The sequence below is a fragment of the Humulus lupulus genome, chromosome 1, assembly GCF_963169125.1.
Source record: "Humulus lupulus chromosome 1, drHumLupu1.1, whole genome shotgun sequence".
In the NCBI taxonomy this organism is placed as follows: domain Eukaryota; kingdom Viridiplantae; phylum Streptophyta; class Magnoliopsida; order Rosales; family Cannabaceae; genus Humulus; species Humulus lupulus.
The window spans coordinates 284,620,655-284,630,860 of NC_084793.1; positions in this window are offsets into that span (position 1 = coordinate 284,620,655).

Sequence of the window (10,206 nt, forward strand, 5' to 3'; positions counted from 1 at the left end):
TTTTCCCCCCATCATGGTCTCCGCAAAAGCCTTCGTGTATTTCTTGCAAGATAGTCTGCGCTTCCTCGAGCAGAACACACCGTAGGAGAGGTAGAGAATGCCCTTGTCGATATAGAATCCCTTCAACCATAACATATTGTAGAGCTTGATATAGAAACTTTCTTACACCCTTTCAATCGTCAGCTAGCTTTCCGGTTGTGAGATACTCCACTATGGGGGTCATCCAGGTTTTTTTTATGTCAATCATTCCGACCTCAACCATTTCTGCTATTATGCTTGGGCTTTCCAAGAATTCTACCAGAACTACATTCAGTGTATCCGCCTCTTTGGTGATAATGAGTCGAATCAAAGCATCAACATTAGAATTATGCTCGCGAGGTACTTGTTCAACAGAGCTAAACTCGAATTCAGAAAACCTGCCTTTAACCTTGGGTAAGTAGGCCGCCATCTTGATATCTCGAGCTTGGTATTCTCCCAATATCTGATTGACTATGAGTTGGGAATCACTATAACATTGGATCGCCTTTGCTTTTAGCTTTTTTACACCCTTAGCCCTGCCAATAAGGCCTCATATTCGGCTTCGTTGTTGGATGCTTCAAATCCGAACCTGAGAGAGATATGGAATCGATTTCCTTCAGGTGAGATTAAAATTATCCCAGCTCTTGATCCGTTTTCATTAGAGGATCCATCAACGAAGATTTTCCACAATTCCTGCACTGGTTCTCTTATCGGCTCGTCCTAAAAACTTGTGCACTCAGCCAAAAAGTCAACGATGGCTTGACTCTTGATTGTTGTGCGTGGCATTTATAATATTTCGAACTGGCTGAGTTCGATGGCCCATTTTAGTAGACGTCCCGACGTTTTAAGTTTTTGCAAAACCTGCCTTAAAGGTTGGTCAGTTAAGACGTGGATAGTGTGGGACTGAAAATATAGTCTAAGCTTCCTTGAAGCTAAAATAAGATAGAACGCAAGCTTTTCTATTAATGGATACCGGGAATCAACTCTGAGAAGTCTTTTACTTACATAATATACTGGTTTCTACGCCCGATTTTCCTCTCAAACTAACACAACACTGACTGCATTTTTCGTCATGGCCAGATACAGAAACAAACATTCCCCAGACACCAATTTTGATAGTATGGGGAGTTCAGCCAGGTGAGATTTCAAGTCGTGAAATGTCTGTTCGCATTCTTCGGTCCACTCGAACTTCTTGTTTCCTCTAAGCAAGTTGTAGAATTGGAGACACTTATCAGTGGATTTTGAAACGAAGCAATTTAGGGCCGCAACCTTTCCAGTTAAACTTTGTGCTTCCTTGCACGACCTAAGCGAAGACATTTCCAACAAAGATTTTATTTTCTCTGGATTTGCCTCTATCCCCCTTGTGTTGACTATAAACCCCAGAAAATTTCTCGATGAAACTCCAAAGGTGCACTTCCGGGGATTTAACTTCATGTCATACCTCCTTAGTACGCCAAAACATTCTTTCAGGTCAGATACATGGTTACCGACAATCTTTGAATTAACGAGCATATCATCGACATACACCTCCATGTTTCTCCTAATCTGGTTAGCAAACATTTTGTTGACCAATCGTTGGTACGTAGCACCAACATTCTTCAGCCCCAATGGCATAACTTTGTAGCAGTATACGTTATGCCCAGTCATAAAGCTGGTATGCTCTAGGTCTGTAGGGTTCATCGAGATCTGGTTATATCCAGAATACGCGTCCATGAAAGACATGAGCTCGTGACTGGCAGTAGCATCTACCAACGGATCAATTCTAGGTAATGGAAAACAGTCCTTAGGACATGCCTTGTTGAGATAAGAGAAATCAATGCAAGTTCTCCCCTTCCTTTTTGGCTTTGGGACCAGGACGGGGTTAGCAACCTAGATCGAGTATTTTGCTTCCCTGATAAATCCGCATTTAAGTGGGCGAGCTACTTCTTCTTCCAACGCTTTCGACTGTAATTTCCCCAAAAGCCTTTGTTTTTTGGACTTTGTAGGCACATTCTTGTCCAAGTTCAAAGTATGCATTATTATACTCAGACTGATTCTCACCATATCTTCATGCGACTAGGCGAAGACGTCCAGGTTCTTCCTCAAGAATTCGACTGACTCTGTAATGTCCCAAATTCCCTAATGTGGCTTAGTGCCTGGATTAGGGAGGGCAATAATTGATTTTATATGTGATTATATGCATGATTATGTGAGTTATATTATTATATGATGATAATTGCATGTATGTGGGCCCACTTCTTATTAGAAGGGAATTTTCGTAATTTTGGCTGTTGATGGCATATTTGTATATTTATATGCATGTATGTGATATATGGGTGAGACCAGATTAATATGTGGTTATGTTTGAGCTATTCAGCATGAGATGATCCTAGGAAGAAAGTTAGCGGTTTTGTCAGAACGGGGTCAATTACCGGGATATTGGGTAATGAGAATGGTTATTTGATGATATATTGGGAGTTAGAAAGATCGGGAGGAAATTCTGGGAATTTTGACTATTTTACTCTCGGGGGCATTTTTTGGGACCCCAAGCATTTGGATTTACTTGAAGTTACTTAAGCTCGAAGTAACCTGTCAGAAAGAAAATACATTTAAAACACTTTCTCTCTTGCTCCCGTTATCATTTGTACTGTTCGACGCATTTTCAAAGGAAACTTAAGTTTTAGGACTCGGATTCAAGCAATGATCAAGTTATAGCGATTCTAGGGAAGATTATAAGCTTATTAGCCAGAGGATTTAGTTGGAAAACAACTCAATTAGAGGCAATCCAAGTTTTAAGTTTTGAATTTTCGAGTTTCTAAGCTTTGATTGGATTTATGTGTTGATGAGTTTTTGAGTTGTTTGAGCCTTAGGTTCTGTTGGTTTTGAACCATTGGGATGTTTGGGAGCTTTGTTTTTGGGATTTGGTTTTGTTTGGGTATGTTTTTGGAAGATTTTTAAAGGGGAAAAACGAAGGTTTTAGCTGGGTTCCATGTGGGGCCGCGGCCAAAGCTTAGTGAAGAAGAGAGGAGAGGCTGATAGGCATTAAGGCCGCGGCACCTGGGAGGCGGGTCGCAGCGCGAGCTGTAGAAAGATTGGGGCAGGGGCCTCTGTTTGGAGGCGGGCTGCGGCGCTTAAGGACAATTTTGGCCAAAGATGTGTTTTAATCGTGAGAACTCAAACCTAAGGGCTCGATCGATTCTACTACCCGATTTAGTAGGATTCGATGTCAAGGCTAGAACTTGGTCCGAGAATCATTTATTACTCATTTTATTGATGGGATTTTATATTTGGTTATGATTAGGTGACTGCTAAGGGGCCTAAGGACTAGATCGTTCTCAAGGGTCATTCTTTATTTATTTTACGCTCAAGTTTGAGGTTCGAAAACTACACCCAGTATGTGATGCATGTAACACATGTGGTTATGACAAGGCATGAATGTTGAATGTGGAATTGATCAGAGCTTGAGTCTCTGTAATTTTGCATGATTATGATTATGCTTGCGATTATTGATTAAGCATGTTGAATGCCTTATATCTGGATATGTGATATATGATATATGCCTGTGTGCATTACCTCATCGAGAAAGCACTGACTTATTAGTTAAGAAACGACAATGGTGTTTAATACTGGTCGTGAAGCTCTGACTCATTAGTCATGATCGATAATAGTACTGAGCGCTGATCATATAGAGTTGACTTATGAGTCAAGAGTGGCGTTAGCGTTCTGATCGCATGCCAAAATGATTAGATCTAATCAACATGAGCATTAAATGCTTGACCGACCTATTGGTAGAAGAAAAATAAAGCGCTGGGCTAGCCTAAGGCTAGTTACTCAGAGCTAGGGCTAAAAGGCTCAGGTGACTGGAACATCACATGGCTTAGGGCGTATTAGTCATCTATTCAGGGCGCAGGACCCCAGAGAGACTTATTAGTCATCTATTCAGGGCGCAGGACCCCATAAAGACTTATTAGTCATCTATTAAGGGGGTAGGACCCCATAAAGACTCATTAGTCATCTATTTAGGGCGCAGGACCCCAGAATGACTTACTAGTCATCTATTTAGGGCGCTAGTCCCCAGAATGACTTAATAGTCAATAATCCACGGAACAGGACCCCATAACGATTACATAATCATTTATTTATATTGTGTACATGCAGTAATAAGTTTTCTTGCTGAGCCTTGGCTCACGGGTGCTATGTGGTGCAAGTAAAGGGAAAGAAAAGCTTACCCAGCCTTGAGTGGAGAGCTTAGGTGGCGACGTGTACATATGCGGCCGCTTGACCACCACGACCAATGTGTTTCTTAGGGGAACTAGGGTTTAACCCTATTTTTTCCGCTTAGGTTGGCGGATTGTAACTTTTGAACTGTAATGACCATTTTGGATTGTAAATAACTTTGTAAACACTTTTATGGGATCCCATGTACAATTTAATGTTTTTAGTAAAATATATCCATTCATTTTGATCGAGATTTTCACCCCTGGCCTATTAATAACACTTAGATGCACGTTTATGACCTAATGACTCGTTTAATGAGTTAAACATTATTTAAAGTACACAATGTGATGGTCTTGGCTAACCAGGGTGTTATAGGCTCCTTCTTCCTTTCAACTCCAAGACTTTTCCCAACTTTTACAACTCTTGAAGGTGTTTCTGGGTCGATACTGATTTCCTCGAGCTCCTCCACAGCTTTGAGCTCAGATCTATCTTTCCTATTCACAGAACAATGCCATCCTCTTGGGCGACCTCGTTATCCCTTTCACGAGGTTCTTCCGTCCCATGGGTAACTTCCATTTCCCTAGACTCCTCACCTTCTTCGTCTATGACAATTACCTGCTGCCCGGGTTGTGATTTTCCCTTCATGGATACGTTGTATCATTCTTGGGCGGCGAGATGATCTCCACGTACTGTGCATATCATTGAGGCTGACGGGAACTTCATTTCCAGGTGTTAGATCGAGGTGATGCCTTCAAAAACCATTACTGCGGGTCGTCCCAAAATTGCGTTATACACAGCCGGACAATCGATTACAACGAACTCAAGTATTTTAGTAACAGTCTGTGCATCATTCCCTAGCGTAACCACCAGTCTGATTATCCCTATGGACGCCGTTCCTTCACCTAAAAATCCGTACAACATCATTAAGGTCGCCTTTAGATCGGTCATGGATAATCCCATATTTTATAGGGTGGACCTGAAAAGCACATTTACTGAACTTTTATTATCTACCAATATCCTCCGTACCCTTTGATTAGCGAGCTGCACGGTTACCACCAGCAAGTCATTGTGTGGGAATTGAACATGACTAGCGTCCTCCTCCGTGAAAATTATTGGTTGTTTTTCCAACCACTGTTGTTTTGATAACCATTGCTCCGGGATAAATTCCATACCATTATGAGTTTTCAGCTCCTGTATATACCTCTTTTGGGTTCCATTGCTCGTGCCCGCCAAATGAGGTCCTCCAGAAATAGTAGTTATATCTCCTCCTACTATTGAGGGACGGTCGAATTGGTTCTGATTCATCTAATCCATCTGAGTCCTCGGCTGACCTGTCGGAGTTTCCGGAGCTGGACAAGAATTCTGCCCAGTAGATTGATTGGGAGCAACTCGGTTTCGGACGTACTGGGCTAATGGTCCAGCCCAAATGAAAGTTTCAATCTCATCCTTCAGTTGTCGGCAATCATCGGTATTATGACCGATGTAATTGTGGTATTGACAAAACTTTGAGGGAACTCTCTTCGCCCTCTGATGCCTTAATGGCTCTGGTTTCTTCCACGGAAGGCGATTAGAGTTTGCCAAGAAGATATGTTCCCGTGTATCCGTTAGGTCAGTGTAGGTGGCATTAACGGGCTTGAATTTTTCCCTGGTCTTGTTCTTCTTTGTGTCGTTCTGGTCACCCTCACCATTCCATTTCCTCTTATTGTTTCCCATTTGGTTATTCTGGGTAACAGGTTGAGCCATAGTTGCACTGCCTGTCACCGCTCCAACTGGCTGAATAGGGGCCTCGCTGGTTCCTGCGACAATAGATCATGAATCTTTCTAGGTTTATCCACTCCTGAGTTTGGCCAAGAACTCATCTACACTTTTAAACCCTTTTTGCTGGAGCTCCTGCCATAGATCGCCTCCCACCAGGGCCACCAGGAATCCTGTTCTCATTTCCATGAGCTTGGAGCTATCATCAGCATCTCTAGCTCATGTTGCAACGTTGGCGAATCTGCTCAGATATGCTTTCAAGGATTCACCAGGTTGTTATTTTATGTTGGCCAATGAGTCGGCCTCTACACGAGTTGCCTTTGAAGCTCAAAACACTCTCTTGAACTCGGAAGACAACTTCTTCCAAGAACTTATCGAATGTTTTTTTACTTTTTAAACCACTATCTGGCAGGTCTGATTACAGTCGTGGGGAAAAAAATACATCTTAGGTCAAACCCGATATTGTGGGCCATCATCAACGTATTGAACATCCCGAGGTGGTCGGATGGATATGTGTTACCATCAAATGTTGGCATGTTTAGCATCCTAAAGCCAATAGGATATACAACTGCTAAAATGTTCGGGGCAAAAGGTTCGAGCTCCTCATCGGAGTCACAATCATCAATCCCTTTTCCAAAGAAGAGTTTCTTCATTTGCTCCTCCATCAAGGCCAGTCGCTAGAGGGTTGGGTCTTTGGTCTCTAGGTTAGCTGGGAGCTGGTACCAACTCCCATCCTATTGAACGCGTTTGATGGGTTATTATCCCTCCAAGTTCGAGCTTGGTTAGGTGGGACATTCTCATTGTCGCGTACGATAGACGGACCAATCTCGTGTTGAGTATAACTCATATCACCATTGTGAGCTGGATACCTCCTTTGCGAATTCAGATGATCACGCAGGTCGGGATGTGGATCGAAACGAGGACTTTGTGCTGAACTAAGATGATTCCTCAGGTCACTCTCAAACTTGCCTCCATGCTAGCTCCCCATCTAGTAACTTCCATTTGTGAAACTTACATTCCGCGGCTGAGGTCGAGGACCTGGATTATCAGCATGTGCTTGTGGGACGTAAGTGTCTACTGACGAGGAAGATTTCTCTTACTATTTCCATGAGATGGAGCATTTCTTTGTGGGTGCGGTGGTGTAGGATGTCTAATCGATGATGGTTGATGTCTTATTAGTGAGGCTATCCTCATTCCATCAGGAATAACTAAATTAACCCGCCTCAGTTCTACCCCGATGTCCTGAGTTCTTTTTGCCTAGGGTTCTGATCGCGGTGCAAGAGGATTCGCTAGGGTGTTTTGTCTCCGTGAACTTGTCCCAGCTCGCTCTGGTTGGTTGTTATGGGCATTCTTGGGAATCTGTGCGGAAGGCACAGAGCTGCGGGTTGCAGTTTTGACCGACCTACTGACATGCAGATGATGGTTCCTGTGATGATTAGTTGGTTGAGCACTCTGATGATTTCGCGTTGAAGGTATAGAGCTCGGAGTGGCGGTCCTAATAGAATGACTGGGTTTGGACCAGTTATTCCAGTGGGACATATGGGACCCACTTTGCCTCTTTCCGACATTAGCATCGGTTGCTAGAGGGGGTAATCGAGCTAGGACCTCCTCGATCTGTCTATTTGCCTTAGCGAGATGGCTCCTTAATTGGGAATTCTCCATCTCGATGGCTGTTAGATATCCTGGATTAGGATTTGGTGGGCGTGATGCTGAACTCCCAGTGTCGTCTTAGCCCACCGGTTGCTTCCCAAGACGTTGCTGAACATCTGGGCCATTTTCAGTGGGAACAGTTGTATGATGCGCCTCTTGCCCACCAGGCTGTTACATTTCGTTGTCATGCATCGATCGAGTAACCACCATAAGTAACATCAAATGAAATTTGTAAAGGATTAAGCACTAATTTTCTCTCAACGAAAGCACTAAACTATTGACGCGGTTTTTCGCCAACCGTAGATTTAGAAATCTAATAAGAGTATTAGTGCTTATTTGCAAATTGTAATGAACTTATATGAACTCTTTCTTACACACAAGATTTTACGTGGCTCAGTTGTTAAAATTCACCTAGTCCACGAGACAATATTATTGCTTTCTCACAATTTCTGCAGAGTTTCAGTATTACAAAAAAGGCAGTCCCTTTTCCTGTCCATTATCCCTAATATTTATAGTGGAATTTCCTGGATAGGTTTGGGTAATCGTGTGCATAAATATGGCAAACATTTAATACAGATAATTCTCATTTACATAGGGATATGATTGCCTAACAGAATATACTCATGTTATCTCAGACAATAAATGTGCAATACAACTTGGGCAATAATTAGCGTATAGAGTGCCTCCGAGTCTCTCGGGATCCTTTGGCATGCATCATGACCAGGTTTCCACGAGCTGAACATATTCAGAGCGCCCTAAAGGGGATCCGGGCGCTACATGTCTTGAACGGGACCGTCATCCTAAAAGGCGACCTGCCAATTACCTGAATGTCGTGCTGTCAAGTCCTAACTCGAGTTGCTCACATCATAATTAGCTAGATGTTCTACTTGTCTGCTTTTTCCATATATTCATTTGCCAACTGTACCCCTACCTGAGTGATTAAACTTGTGCTAATTTTTAGGGTACAACATAAATAAAAAATTATTTTCTCCACAAGTATAGAATCTATGATAATGAATTCACTTGATTGCAATTTCAAATTTAAACATAAACATATTTTTGAATTTCTATTCCAATGAATATGATTAATTTTCAATAAAAAAAACTCAAATGATAAACAAAATCATATACTCAAACTACTTGCTTACAATTTCAAACTAACTTAAATATAAGTTGTAAGTAAATAAAAAATTATTTTATCCACAAGCATATAATCTATGATAATGAATTCACTTGATTGCAATTTCAAATTTAAACATAAAAATATTTTTGAAATTTTATTCCAATGAATATGATTAATTTTCAATAAAAAATCTCAAATGATAAACAAAAATATAAACGTAAACTACTCGTTTACAATTTCAAACTAACTTAAATATAAGTTGTAAACTACCTGTTTATTATTTCAAATTTAAATATAATGTAAATAACTTGTTTACACTTTTGCATTTTTAAGGAAATCGTAAACTGCTGATTTTTGTTTACATTTAAAATTACTTTTTTTTTTAAATGTAAAAAAATGTCTCTTATTTTTATTTTTTGTGTATATTTTACCTTAAAATAAATATAAATTTGAAATCTTAATTCAATCAAAATTAATACATTTTTTTATATGTTAATGCTATTTTAGTCAAATATTCTAAGAAAAATGGTATAGATCTCTTCTTCTTTTTTTGAAATAGATGGTAATTATGTGTGAAGAAAAGATATTTATGCGGTTATGCCAAAAATCAAAGTAGTAAGGTAGGATGCAGTTAGAGCACGCGATCCCAATAGATGCTCTACTTTATCATTCAAACTAAAATCTTAATTTTTTATTTTATTTTATATCAAACTTTTATATTGAATTATAAATCAAATTATCTATATTTTCACTACATCATTCAAATATTATTTTTTATTTATTGAAATAATAGAAAATGAGAGAGAAAAGAATTGAATATAATTAAAATGGAGAGAGATAATTTTTTTTTTTTTTTGAAGAGCTAAACCTTCTCTTCATGTAGAGAATGATTTATGGTGAGGTATAATAGATTGTATTTTAGCTCACCCATTAGAGCATGTTTTTTCCTTAATTTCTTCAAAATTTTGAAGAATGAATTATTTTAGCTCATTCATTGAGTGTGCTCAAAGCATTCACACTAGATGAGCTATAAGAGCATTCCGAATAGATATTCTTATTTAACTTTCAAAATACATCACCAAAATATTACTTTATCTATTTTACTTCAAGCTTTTATTTTATACCATACATCAACTTCTTTATTTTTTTCCTATATCCTTTAAATATTATATTTTTAATATATTTTATTCATTTTTAAATATTTTCTTTAACTCTTAATAATTAATATCATTATATTTTTTTTTAATATTTATAATAGTTGTTTATATTTTCTCAAACTATTAATATTTTAATATTATTATAATATAAATTGTTTATATATTACATAAAGTATATGTAATTGGTAATGAAATTAAATTAAAAAAAATCATAATATATTAAAAATTATTTTTTAATGTCCCTTATTTATATAGAAAAAGATATAATATATTTGTATATATGAAAAAAACATATAATATATATTT